We start from the raw sequence: 14,960 nt of genomic DNA on the forward strand, positions 1-14,960 counted from the left end.
CTCACTGTCCTGGTGCTTTCCATGTAGGCTAGGCTGCCTTGATTTCTGACTGTCAGGTTTTGTGGGTATGAAAGTTTCATGTAACTACTTCCATGTTGGATGATGACATCCAAGGCCACCTTAACCTGTGATCCTGGGCCATGGTCACTCATACTGACTCAAAATAGTTTCTTTTCCCCTTGAAATGAGAGCCATGTTTTAATGGTGGAGGGAATGAGAATTGAAAATATTCAGATACTTATGTAAATTTAACCGTGATCTCGTCAGACACTTGGGAAACAAAAAAGCTAATTCTGAGTTTTAATTACCTTGAAGGCTAAGCCTCTGTGAGCCTGTTCTTTCTCTAATTCTGAGGGGGGAGGGGAAGCGAGCAGTCTTCTAATTAGAATACTTTTTGTGACAAAAGCCCGGCTTCTCATTTATTAGCCTGCCCAAGGACCTTCACAAAGTCACTTAATGCTCTTCATAACTCCCGTAACAGAAACAAATAGACATGAGCACAGGGAACAGGCTTCTCCTCTGTTACCACCTTCGGGGTGTCGCTTCTGAGCTGGAATAATTACATTCACTTATTTTATGGAAGTTTTTAATGATCCTGCTCTGTGTGTGTGTGTGTGTGTGTGTGTGTGTGAGAAAGAGAGAGAGAGAGAGAGAGAGAGAGAGAGAGAGAGAGAGAGAGAGAGAGAGAGTTTACATTCAGCAATTTGACATTTGTAAACTTAAGCAGGTCCCATATTCCATGAAGTAAATTAAGGAGAAGCATTTGCCTCTTCTCTCACCGCCCTGCCTCCCTGAGCCACAGATGGAGTACATCATTCAGAGACTGAAATTGGAAAAATCCTGGAGAATTACAAAATTAGTCATAGAGGATTCCATCCCTCCGTGGCTCAGCCTCCTGGTCCGAGGGGCCATGCCTCCTTCCTTCCTTTGGGGGAAAAAAAAGTTTTTCACACCAAATGCCTTACAGACTCTCTAGTCCAGTGGTTCTCAACATTCTTAATGCTGCAACTGTTTAAGATAGTTCCTGGTGTTGTGGTGACCCCAATCATAATATTATCTTCATTGCTACTTCCTAACTGTAATTTTGCTACTGTTATGAGCCAAAATGTACATCTGTATTTTCTGATGGTCTTGGGGGGCCCCTATGAAAAGGTTGCCTGAACCCCCCTCAAGGGATCATGACCCACAGGTTGAGAACTGCTGTCATAGGGTGTGCTGATCAAGAACACCCACCCATCTGTCCACCTCAGCCAGAAATCTAGCCTGACAGCTCATAATTGCAGACAGGGAAGTTCCAGGTGTGTTGAGTCCCAAGGCTTTTTAGTGTGGGTGAGGACTCTTTAAGAGAAACAATTTAAACATCACTAAGGTAAGTAAACCACCTCAAGTTCCTTAAGGTAGGCCTAGTCACTTTCTGTTACACCATCATATTCAACGTACCGGAAGGAAAGTGTGAAATCATCTACCTTACCCAGCCCCTGGTCCTGCAGTGTATGATCTAGCCTTCCTTGTCCTATATTGTCCACAATGAGCAGATGCCACCTAGGGCTGTGTGGATTAGCAGATTTATTCCCAGTCCCCAGCCCTGCCTCTGGGGTATAGTTTCTCTCCACTCACTTTGAATTTGTGCTTCTGGCTAATGCCAAGTCAACAAAGAGCTGATGGTCTCCATCCCACACAGCTCTGGGATTCCAGACAGGTGGCCATAGCCACACCTGGCTTTCTACACAGGTGCTGAGAATCTGAACTCAGCTCTCACCCACCGAACTCTTTCTCCCCAGTCCTGACCTTAAACTTCAGATCCCTCTGTCTCCAATTCCCAAACCGTAGAAACGCAGGCATGCACCACCACACTCAGTGAAGAGTGTTCTAACTGGTGTTTCCCGAAGACCAAGTAGATTCTCTCCTGTCTTCATCTAAGAGGCAATTCCTCAGGGCAGAGCTGGGTGGCTATATAAGTTAGTGTCCCTCCCCTCCCGCTGAGACCAGACCGTTGGGGCTCTAGCTTCCTCGACATTTACATTACAAACAAATAGCTCCAGGTGCTGGAGACAGATAGCTCAGGTTTCTAAAACTCACTGGAGGCTTTGGGACGAATTTGCATCTCAAAGGGGCAAAGAAGTCATTTACAATGACAGGCTTTCTGAAGGAAATTCTCGAAGAAAAGAGAGGTCAGGGTCTGGGGGCAGGAAGAAGAGAGTCTGAAGTCTAATTAATCTAAAAGTGAATCCAGGCCTCCTAGGTGAGGAAAACAGGAAAACGAGGAGATGAAGATGTGAAATGGAAGCAGTGGAGGACAGGAAAATTATGGACACAAGAAGGAAAAGAGGTCTTATGTTGGAATCTGGTCAAAGCAGAGGATCAAGAATTTTAATACCATGAATGGTCTCTGCTTAAGGCTTTCTCCCTCTCCCAGGTGTAAACTTGCAGTTTGTGGAGGAGTCTTGCCAGAAACCCCTTTATAGAGAAGGGTATGTTCTAACATACCATGAAACACCAGTGGCCCTGGTTCACTCTGGCATGCTGTGATGTTCGGGTTCCCGGGGCCAGGAAATGAGGAGAGTCTTGGAAGGTCAGGAAAGAGACATGGAAGGGGTCATAAGTGATGGTGTGTGTCATTTACCAGCACACAGGCTTTAAGCACAGAAGCCACCGGCAAAGGGTCAGGCAGAAGTCCCTCCTCCTCTGAACTCAAGTAGGCATTCATTCACAATCACACAAACGTGGCATTTTGCCAGGGATGATTCTGTAACTGATCATTCATCACTTACTCCAGGCTCCCGGGATGTCAGACGTCAGATCATCAGACGTCAGATCATCAGAGCCATGGTGCAGAGAGATGGACTGATGCAGCCAGCTCTGCCAGCCTCGGGCTGCTGAGATCAAAGAGCTGGGGCACTGGAACTGTAACTCCAGTGGATGAAGTATTCTCTCTCTCTCTCTCTCTCTCTCTCTCTCTCTCTCTCTCTCTCTCTCTCTCTCTCTCTCTCTCTCCTTCACTCTTGCACGTATTTGAGTATCAAGTGCCCCAAACGTCTATCTATTAAACAAAAAAACACACATGGTCCTCCATCCGGTGGGGAGGAATATGGGTCTTCTTACACTGCGGCCTGTCACTCACCCCCATCTTTGCATTACATTGTATTTGTTCCTAGGCATGACTACCGATACTGAGTGACTTGAGAGTTCTGCAAACTTGAGTTCCCTGAGAAGGGCCACACCTCTGTGGGAGATTTCTCCAAGGGCTGATGGATGAGAAGTTTATGATCACAGGTGTGTGGTCAGAGGACAGCTTTCAGGAGCCCATTCTCTTTCCATTTGTGTTTTGGGGACCAACCCCAGGGTCCTCAGGCTTGCACAGTAGGTGCTTTTGCCTGCTGAGGCATCTTGACAGCCCTACTTTGGATTTCTTTCTTTCTTTCTTTCTTTTGTTTTTTAGCTTTAACATCTTAAACATTTATGTAAGATGAATCTTAAAAGGTTTTATTTAAAAAAAATAAACAGAGCCAGATATTGGGGTGAAAACTGAGAGATCAGAGAAGCAAAAAGAAGCCAGCTATGTTCTTACTGCTAGGAAATCTTCAGCCAAAGAGACCTACTTCCTGTATACTCATGCCTATATCTTTCTGTGCCCTGCCATCTTACATCCCCTCTCCACCCAGCTACATCACTTCCTCTTTCTGCCCAGCTCTATCACTTCCTGTCTGTCTGTACAGACCTCCAGACCTCTATGGTTAACTAGCCCTGGGATTAAAGGTGTGTGCCACCATGCCTGGCTCTGTTCCCAGTGTGGCCTTGAACTCACAGAGATCCAGATGAATCTCTGCCTCCCGAATGCTAAGATCAAGGGCAAGTGCTACCCCTGCCTGACCTCTATGTTTAATATAGTGGCTGGCTTTTTCCTCTGATCTCATGCAAGCTTTATTTATTAGAACACAAATAAAATATCACCATATGTATTAGTTAAAATAGATTTAAATATCATTGTGTCTTCACATAAACCTGTGTTTTCTACCTATTTACAATGATACATAATCTAAGATTTAGCTTTTCAAAACTGCATTGTTTCCATGCATAATTAACACTTAGTTTCCATCCACTACTTAAAATACTTGACTTTGGACCATTTGGATTTTTTTTAAAACTTGTGTATTTTTTATTACATTTTTGATTATTTTAAATTTTCTGCATGCAATATGTTTTGATCATATTCTCTCCTCTCCCCCAAGTCCTCCTCGATTCTCCCCAGCTCCCTATTCCTACTAAGTTCATGTTCTTTTTCTCAAAAAAAAAAACCCCAAAAACCTAAACAAACAACCAAAACGTAAAACCCCAAACCCAAAATGATTTTTTAAAAAATTAGCAACAACAAGAACAAAAAAGCACATAAAAACATGGCATCCAATTATGTTGGCTAACTACTCTTGGGCATGGGTCTGCCCTGGAGTATGCTTTATACACCCTGCGAGACTCCAAGGGGCAGAACTAGTTTTTCCTTTGCAGTCAGGTATCAGTTGCAAATAGCTTCTTGGTTAGGGGCGGGACCCTGCGTCCATATCCCCCTCTCCGTGCTGGAACTCCCTCTAGCTTGAATTTGTGCAGGTCGTGTGCTCGCTGTCACGGTCTCTTTGAGTTTGGACACCTGCTGTACCAGCCATGCTGTGTCTGGAAGACACTGTTTCTGTGGCATCATTGTTAGAACGACCCACATCCGAGAACCAGGTGCTCCCCAATCCCCCACCCCACCTTCCATCACCCTCGTCACTAAAGGCCAGTATGACAAATCATTACTAAAGGCCAGTGCAACATGTTTCCCGGTCACCATTGCTGTGTATTTTCCCTGCACACATGTTCCATACCCCGCCCTCATAAAGTCCAAGCCTGCTCTGTCTGCCTCCCTCCCTCTCTCGCTCCCTCTCTCCCTCCTTTCTTCCTTTCCTCCCTCTCTTCTCTCTCTCTCTGTCCCTCTCTGTTTTTCTCTCTCTCCATCTATCTGTCTCTTTCTCTGTCTGTCTCTCATCTCTACCTCTCTTTCCGCCCCCCAAAGGCAGTCTTTTATATCATACCCCTCCCCCCACACACATTCAATAAATATCTTCCATGAGGTCTGTCATCTGGTATGATTTTTTTGTGGCCTTCCTTTGCCTTCCTATTGCCAGGACACCCTTTCACTGCAAAAGCCTTACAGTCAACCACCACCTTTGGCTCTTACATTGTTTCTGTCCTGTGGAGACCCACAAAGGTTCCTAGTGAGATCTGAGCTTGCTTCACCCAGCAGAGCTGCACTAGAGGATTGCTTGACTAGGTGACTGGAATAGTTTGCACTTGGCTGTGTTGGGGGTGGGGGTGGGGGTGGTCTTTGCTCCACCCCTTGGTGTTCCTATATATATATATATATAAATAAAAAGCCCTTTAGAAGAGACAGTAAGGGCTGCTGGATAAGGATCCAGGCCCTCTCGAGCTAGCTTGTGTTTCTATCTCTTTCCCCTCTATCCTTTATCTAAATATTTCTCACTTCTCCCTCCTCAAGAGTACCCTGAGGAAAATGTGGGAGCGGGTCTCCCACACTGCTCCCCCTTTCAAATAGATTCCTGAGCCTTGATGGGAGGGTTTAATGAAGACATCCCATCTAAAACTGAGTGCCCCAAGGCCTCTTACTCTCTGCACATTGTCCATTCCTGGGTCTCTGTGTTAATGACCAATTTGCAGGGTCTCACCATGTAGCTCTGACTGGCCAGGAACTGGCTGTGTGGACCAGGCTAGGTTGGCCTTAAACTCAAAGAATTCCACCTGCTTCTGCCTCCTGACTACTGGGAGTAAAGTTGTGTGCCTTCATGTCCAGATATTTTGAATTATTGATACTGATGACACCGATAATGTATTTTTTACAGCCAAGTTCTTAAACAGTGGGGGAGAGTTGAACATTTCTCTCCAAAGGTGGCTTTTTCTGAGGTTCAAAAGTGGCTTCTAGATGGGTGTTTGAAATGTTCCCTTTAGCCAATTAGAAAACAGATACAAACCTCGTAGCTCTGTCTACTGTGGCCAGACAGTCATCAAATTCTCATAAGTGAAAAAACACTGACATAGAAACAATACGATTGTTTTTTTCATGGGTGGGGGAAGCGCCCGATAATTAAGTTGTAGCACCACCATATTATTTAACAAAATTAGTACTTGCCCCCTTGTCCTAGAGGCTGATTGCTAGACAGTGTGGGGCTAATCCTCTTTCAAACTGATGTGTGAATGGACTCCAGGGCTCATGTTCAGGGTGGCTGAACAGCTTAGACAGGTGACAGTGAGTGTGGGGGACACAGCTGAGGGCAGATAAAGTGGCTCAGCCTGGCTTTACCCTTACAGCCAGGTCAGTAACTCTGTGGTAACCATCAACTTATTCTTCACCCCGTGAAAATCTCCATGGATACAAAGACGCCACAGCCCCTGACCTGAGATGCTTGCAAGCCCATATAAAGACATGACTAAGGTGCACAGTTGCAACATCACCATTTACATTACCCGGGGCTGAAACTATTAACTACTTAAAGCTGTGTGAGCATACACAGAAGCCACTGTGGCTCCTTCCTACCCAAAAGCTAGAGGCAGAGGAGCCTGGCACCTTGCAGCAGACACTGGACACAGCAAAGGTCAAGAGTCAGCCTCAGGCTACTTGATGCTCTTTGACAGCAGGCGACCCTGCTGGAGATCAGCTGATTCCCGTTAGTCATCATCTTCAGGCGCAGCCCTTCAAGTGGCTGAATATGAGGGGGAACTTTCCTGGGTCCAGAAGGAACAAAAAGCATTGCTTCATGAGTGTGTCGCTAAGTTTGTCCCTCTGTGCCATGGAGGCAAGTCTGAGACTCCAGAGTTTGCTGTTGAACTAGAGAGTGTGAAGCTCTGAGGCCACTGCAGAGGGACCTGATATTTTGTCATTAATTTTCCTGCAAATGCACAGTCATGGTTTTGCAAAGACCATCTAGCCCAAGCAATCACAATCCTAAATGGAGAAAAATGCAACAGAAATGAAAATTGATTTTATAAATCAGAAATATCAAAAGTTCTCCACATGAAGAGGGAGAAATCTATAAACAACTAACGGTGCATATCACATAAATAGAAGGCTTTTGATTCTGAAACTGCACACCACCCTGTGAACAGACCCCATTACCATCCATTCCTATCGAATCAATATAAAGATGCGGGAAGTCTGTGTGAATTCCCACCCCAGGCTCAAGGGGATGGCCGGTTAATGGAAGGCTATTATCATCATGTTTTAAAAATATCTTGCCACTAATGAAAACCCATTTGCTTCACAAGGAGGATTTGGATAAAGTGGGTTGGGTCAGGAGAGCATTGGAAGTATCAAGTAGAAGCTTTATTGAGCTCAAGAGAAGTAGTTCAATTGCGTTCAGTGTGCTTCATATTTAAGAGATAAATCCTTATAGCACAACCTTCAAGATGGGTGGAAGTTTCATTCAGCCAGGGACCAGCTACCTAAAGAGAGATGCTCCTTTCATGGGTCTTTTACTGCAACCCTAAGCTGAGCTAGTCTCATTAGCCTGGATCTGTAGCAGGAGGCGTTGGGCAGCACTTACCTACAAAGTAATGAAATGAAGCGAAACAGATACACAGATAATGGTGTGGAGCTGCGATGGGCTGAGTGTGTCTGTCCTGCGGAATTTGTCTGTTGAAGCTCTCACCCACGCCCCCAGTGTGAAGTTGGAGATAAGATTACATGAAAGGGCTGGAGAGGCTCAGCTGTTAAGAGCACCCTGGTTTGGTTGGCAACACCTGCATGGCTTCTCACAATCATCTGTAACTTGAGTTCTAAAGGATCTAGCACCCTTTTCTCGCCTCTCTGGCCACCAGGTGTGTACACATATACGTGCAGGCACAACACAAAGGTGACATGGATTCAGAATTCAATGGAAAAGGACTTTTCAGAAGAGGTCAGATAGAGGCCAGGTCTTAGAGAGTGGGTAAGATTGGTACAGGCAGAAGGCAGAGGTCAGAGGTGGGAAGAGCTACTTTGAGGGACACAAACCAAGGACAAACACTCCTCTGTGGAGGGGCTCCAAAACAGCTTGACCACACAGCTGCCATGACAGGCTTAGAGGCCCAGACACTGCTTCTGGCAGCCAACACCTGGACCCAGGAAAAGCCATAAGCTGACCCCACCCAGGGAGGGCCTGCAGCTAAGGAAAAATACCTGACATTCCAAACATTCACTATACCACTAGACAAATATCAGCCAATCAGGGTCCTAAACCCTGGAAATCCCCTCACCCCAAGCTCTGCTGTGATTAAAAAACAAAACAAAACAACAACAACAAAAAAAAAAAAAAAAACCCACCCCACCTGAGCTCAGGGCTCTCTGCTCTCACTGCTGTGACAGACAGACAGAGAGAGAGACCAAGTCCTGGAGCTTGAAGATAATAAAGGCTCTTTGCTTTTACATATGGGAATCGGTCTCTGTAGTGGTCTTTTGGGGATTCCCACAATCTGGGCATAACATCCTCCAACTCATCCACTCTTCCCTTGTGAGCATGTGGAAGGAAAATGTCCTTTTAACTCGGCACCAGCATGGAGAAGGGGCAAGAAGAAATGATAACCTGGCTTTAAGGCACTGAGCTCAGTGGGGTTCAAGGAAGAGAGCTTAGGTAGACTGGGCATAGCTCAGCAATGGAAGCCTTAGGATGGGAACCCCACGTTCAACACAGAAGAAAGTAAGAGTACAAAGTTCCTCCGGTGGATGGTGAGTGAGGACCACTTACAACCAGTCCTAAGAAAAGGTTTGAACGGGCATGAAGATGTAGTTTTCATAGCTCTCCCTGGTGTTACAAAAGCCAACACATAAAAATTAGAGATTCTTTTTCAAACATAGACCTCTGTCTTCTCTTGAGCAGTCTTGTTTAGAAAAATCTCTGTGATAGCCATGGGCAGATCTGAGGGTGTCCCCAGCTAGACAGGGAAAGGTTATGGATCATGATGGGCCGCCATGGTTAATGTCCCGACATGTTTGCCTCCAGTTTTCTGGCCTCAGTCAACCCACAGTAAGTACGGGGGTGGTCTGGCCATGACTGAGAAAAGCCTGTTTCTCCAACAGACTTATAGGCTTCAAATATAACCCTGGGTCCAAAGGGAGATCTGCAGCCCATTTGCAGAAGGTTAGAGGAAGCTTCAGCTGTCATGGGTGTGGCCGATACCTCCTCTGATAAGGATTCTGGTCCAACTTTTATATTATTCTTCCCCAAGATCACCTTCCTGGACACCTTTATTACTCAAATGTGTCAGGAAAGCTCCTTTCCATAAACAATCTCATAATTCAGATTATCCCACTTGGAGAGAAGAGTCACACCTCCTTGTTACATTAATGAGAAACACAGGATTTACAGGGGCATTTGTCTTACTCACACAAGACTAACTGACTGAGACGAGTACTGTTTTTAAAGACTTAGTGAGAAAATAAGCATTCTTTTAGATGCCCTTCAGAATGGCCAGGCTTGTAAGATTACAGGGAATGGCCCAGGTGAGAACAACCTTTAGGGTCATTGTCTTGAGGATGAATTTCCCTTACCAGAATCTTGAAAAGAAACACTCTTCAGATCCAGGGCAAATGGTGTGCATTAATGAAGCTGGTTCTCAATGTAGTCACCTACTTTTAGTTTCATGGGTATTGTGTGGGGCTTCTCACTGGGAACAACAGACACTTCTCTCTCAAAGGAAACACTTAGCCAGGCATGATGGTGCATGCCTTCAATCTCAGTACCCAGGAGGCAGAGCTGGCGGATCTCTGAGTTTGAGGCCAGCTTAGTCTACATAGTGAGTTCTGGGTCAGCCAGGGCTATATAGGGAGACACTGTCTCAAAGATGGATATGTATTTGGCTTAATGACAAAAGTAAAAGTGTTCTCAGAAACTTAAGAGCATGCGTGTCAGTCTCCAAAGCCTGGAAGTAAGAAGTTGGGATGGTCAGGAAGCTGCAGTCTTACGTTACCACCCCTCTGGGTGAGGCAAGAATTTAGGCAAGTTCTTGAGGCAAGAACATTCATAGCCAGATCTTCCCAGGTGTCTTTAAGAGTCCCTCTCCCTACTAGGAGCAAACCTCCTCAGTCACCCAATGCCAGCCCTTTCTGGTGTTAATGAGATGCCTGCATGTGGCCAGGTCAGGAGGGAGCCTGCAGAACCTTGGATGAACCCACAGCCCAACGCTGGCAGAGTTGAGAAGGGCTGTGACTGGACAAACAATGCTATCATTTGAAGAAGCTACTGGGACCCAGGACCACACACCTGCCATGTCCCTTCTTGACATCATGTTGGATGTGCAGATAACATTCAGGAATGCCCATTGCAGTGTCTGGAATTAAAACAAGGACAGTGGGTCAAGGGGTACCAAGGCTCCTTGTCCTCTTGGGTGGTTGTGAAAACATGACCCTGTCCTCCACTCCACTTGTCCAGTGCTGATCCTCAGTATCTCCACAGTCTGGTATGACAAGAAGTACCTATCTTCATGTTTTGTTTTGTTTTTTCCCAACCTGAATATCTGTAGGTCCAGTTACCACAAACATAGACTCCCTGGAGGTGGATCTCATCTCCAGGTCATGCTCTCCATTCAGTGTGTAGCCGAGTCTCCACTCAGTTGCTCTGAATTATGCTACCCCTAACCCTGAGCGGCCTTCAGGGATTGTCCTACAGGGTCCTACCCACCCCCATGAGACCCTTGTTGCCCACACACACAAAGTTGTAGCTTCCATTGTTCCCTTCCCTTCCACAGGAATCTAAACCGGGCTGCCAGGTCAGTGTCTCAGAGCAGATGCTTCCAGACTCCAGCCCAGTTTCTTGTTGTTTAGGGTGGGAAGGGCACAAGCCTATGGACTGCCCTTTAAATAAACACATGTGGTCAGGACTTGGCCCTTTGGCTCCACTCAACCTTCCAGTCTCAGCCCCAGAGGCACCTCTGTTCTCACTCCCTGCTGCTCTTCACCCTGTTTGCATCCCACGTGGACTCTGAGTCCTGATGGTGCCAGCCACACTGTTCTTGTCACTCTCAGACCTCCTCTTTTCACTGGTCCAACCTCTTTGAACTTGTACAGCCTCCTGCTCTTCACCCTCTAGCCCTACCACCCACCTACACACACACACACACACACACACACACACACACACACACACACACACACACAGAGAGAGAGAGGGGGGGGCAGGGGAATCTTCTTCAGACACACACCGATGGAGCCAAAGCCCCTGCTCAGTCCTATCCCTGTGCAGATATCAATTGGGCTCTCCATAAGAGGTCATTGGATCACCTTGTCATCACATGTCTATGCAATCTTGGTTCCTGAGACTTTCATTACATCCCTGATATGCACATCTGTAGGTTTTCATCATGCTCGCCTAGACAGGTATAGCTGCATGCTTTTGTCCAATGCTCACCTAGACCTGTACACCTACCCAATTCTGTGCAATGCTCACCTGGATACACATACATCTGCAGACTTCTGTGCAATGCTAGCCTGGACCCACACACCTGAAGACTTCTGTTCAGTGCTCACCTGGACCTGTACACCTGCAGACTTCTGTACAATGCTCATCTGGACCTGCATACACACATGCAGACTTTTCTGTGCAATACTCAACTGGATACACACACACACACACACACACACACACAGACTTCTGTGCCATGCTCACCTGGATCTGCATACCTCTGGACCTTTACAGTAGGCTCATGGGGCAATTGCCTGCCTGACTTCTCTCTAGCCTTCGCTCTGCCTGGAGATGCTCTCCTTCAGTTCTTCTCTCCTTGCTGATTCTTTTGCATACCTCAGCCCTCCCCAACCCAAACCTGCTGCTCTCTCATCTCTCCCAATTTCTCTTTGTGTACAGAGCTCCCTAAGAGAGCCGATTTTGCGTTTTTTTTTTATTTCCCCCAGACTGGGTAGTGATTGCTCTGTACTAACTGCCACTCTCTGGCTGAGCTGAATGACACCCAGGCGGATACAAGAGCAGCTTTGACTAACACAGAGTGCAGGGCCCTGTGCTGACTGAGCACAGGAGAACAATCCCGCTAGACTAAATTAGCAACAGGAAAAAGTGTTGACGGGAAACTAAAGAGTCCCTGAGAAAAGAGTGGAGAGGAATGGGTGGCGGGAGACACATTTCCTCAGCCACCCCCGCCTCTTGGCTCTTGTCACTCAGTCTCCATTCAGCTTTGTCATCAGAACAAGGGACTTACAAGTCCCCATTGGCCACAGAATGGCTTGCTCTTTGCAAGTGGGGGGGGCTTGCAGAAGGCAGAGGAGTCAACCTGGGGTCTCCCAGCCAACACTTGCTGTAAGTTGGGGGAGTGGCTCTGGCCCCAGGTGCAGGAGGTGTGGCTGTCCCCAAGCAGACACAAAGGAAGTGGGACAGAGAGTTCAGATAAGAGTTTCCATCTGAAAAAGAAGGAAAATTTCAATTTAAGAGAGGTAGGGCATATCCCTTGAGGACAGGTGGTCATGCTGAGCATTTCTGACCTAGGACAAGACTGACATTGCCTCAAAGCCAGGCTATATTGCCATTGTGAGGAGGGCTAACCACAGCCTAACCTGGCATTGAAATGTTTCCCGGCCCCATGGATAGAATCCTCCTGAAAAGCAGCCCATTGGAGGCCTAGGTTCAATCTCACCACTGTCCTCACAGCCACAGCATTGCCTCTGCATCCGTTTGCGTTTTGGTGACTCTTCCCCCTCTGCCTACTTGACCAGCTTGTCACCAAAGGTGAAGTTGCATGGGCCCCTGCAGTTCCATTTCCAAAGATCCCGCTGTGTGTCAGCCTCAGGGGCCACAAAGACAAACAGGCCACAGTCTTTGCCTTTCAGGAGTGCAGCATGAAAGCAAGTCAGACCCTGAATTCCAGATCGGTGGCAGGAAGAGGAGAGAGAGAGAGAGACACACAGAATGACTTGTAGGGGGAAATCTGAACAAGGAGGTTCAAAAGTCAGCAGTCTTTAGTCCATCTTCCCTTCAAGGCTGAAGCCTCTTGGTAGCACAGCAAAGCCTTGTGTGTGAGGTTGGGATGGGACAAGGAAGGGCCAGACCTGAAGAGACCAGCTTCAGAGACGAGGCCCTTACCCACAGCATCCCTGTAGTCCACGCCCCTGCCTTCCGAGATCCTTCATGCAGAGAGACATGTGTGCAATGCTCCCGGGGAGAGTTTTAGGACAATCAGGGAAGAGCTGAGTTAGGGATACACGGCTAGAAGTCAGTAAATGCAGGTTTAAGCTGAGGAGTCTGGGGCCTCATCCTGGCCATCTTCCCAAGACAGACACCTTAGTTAAAGAACAGAGGTGCATGTGGCTCCTTGCAGCCTTGCACGGGTCAAATAGGCAAGGGTCTATGAGAGAGAGAGAGACAGAGACAGAGACAGAGACAGACAGAGACAGAGAAAGGAGAGCATGAAATTGGGATGGGACGCTAGGGGAAGAACTGGAGAGGAGAGACGAAGAATGGGGGGTGGCTTTGATGAAATGTGTTCTATGCACGCACGAAATTTCCACACCATAGAAATAAATATCACTGTTTTCTAACCCAATTGTCCCAAACATCCAGATCCACCTTTGCAAGTAATTAGCGTCATTGTCTACCCAGGGCTATCAGATTGGCTTACAGGACAGGGGTCTGAGAGTTCAACAGTTACTTCTGTACGTTGGAGAGGCTGAGAATGCAGTAGTTGCTGAGTACGCACAGAAGTTTTCATCTTCCCGGAATAAATGGGCAATAGTAAGAGCTTGGTACTGTATGGCACCCTGTATGGATTCTTAAAAAAAAAAAATTTATTTATTGTGTGTATGTGGTATGAGTATGTATGTGGATGCGTGAGTGCAGATGTCAATGAAGGCCAGAAGAGGGCATCAGACGCCCTGGATCTGGAGTTACAAGTGGTTGTGAGCACCTGATGTGGGTGCTAAGTACTGAACTCAGGTCCCCTTGCAAGAGCAGCAAGGGCTCTTAACCTCTGAGCCATCTCCAGCATCCCTTCTCCCATATTGATTTTATTTTTTTTTAAATCACATGAGTGAAAGAATGAACGCTAATTCCAAAATCAAAGCATGGGCGAGGTTTCATTTGAGTGACTGGGGTCATGCGGTCCAGCTACAGACTAGAGGCTTGGGCATACAGTGTGTATGAGTCGTTGCCCGATCACTTCTTTAAGGAAAAAAAAAATGAGGAGAGGGTATTTTTAGCGAAGAAAAGATTTTTCTCCAAATTGGAAAAACAGCACAAGTAGAGGGAACATTTCCCGAGTGATGAGAAAGACAAGTTCAATGTGTTTCCGGGAGGCGGGAGAGGTACACGTTTCATGAACCCTGCTCTCGCCAATTCAGCTCAATTTCGCAGTGTGTGATCATCTCCCGCTCTATTGTCACCGAAGCACCAGAGAAAAACAAATGGAACAAAGGCAGCCGTTATCAACAGATAATAGATATTTTTTTTCTTGCGGCTTCAGGGGTGCCTCGCACGGCCGTGGCAGCTGTTCACCATGATAGATGTAACCAGGTCTGTGATAAATACGCTTTAATTGAACATCCTTAACTGTAATTTATTGCCATTTAAATTTAAAATAAATCCATGCTCCATCTTAAGAGAGAACTATTACCCGAATACTGAGTGGAAAAGTACACAAAGAGAGGGGTGTTATCCAGCTCCCTGAAGCCCCCTTAAAGGAGAACATTGTCAGCTCTTCCCAGCAAACACCCATAGCTGCCATTTAAAAGTGTTGCAGAGACTTAACATTTAATCACAGAGACCAGATCAGCACACTGCCCTCCCTCCATGCCCTCCGCACCTCACCTCCCCCGACCCCGAGTTCTCCAGCTGAGTTCACAAAGCAGGAGACCATACTACAGGCCCTTTGCTGTGCCGAATCGTGTTCCCAATAAAAGCCTTCAAAGTGTTCTGTTCGTAGACCTGAACATTGTATCTTCG

The sequence above is a fragment of the Peromyscus leucopus genome, chromosome 23 (assembly GCF_004664715.2).
Source record: "Peromyscus leucopus breed LL Stock chromosome 23, UCI_PerLeu_2.1, whole genome shotgun sequence".
NCBI classification, from domain to species: domain Eukaryota; kingdom Metazoa; phylum Chordata; class Mammalia; order Rodentia; family Cricetidae; genus Peromyscus; species Peromyscus leucopus.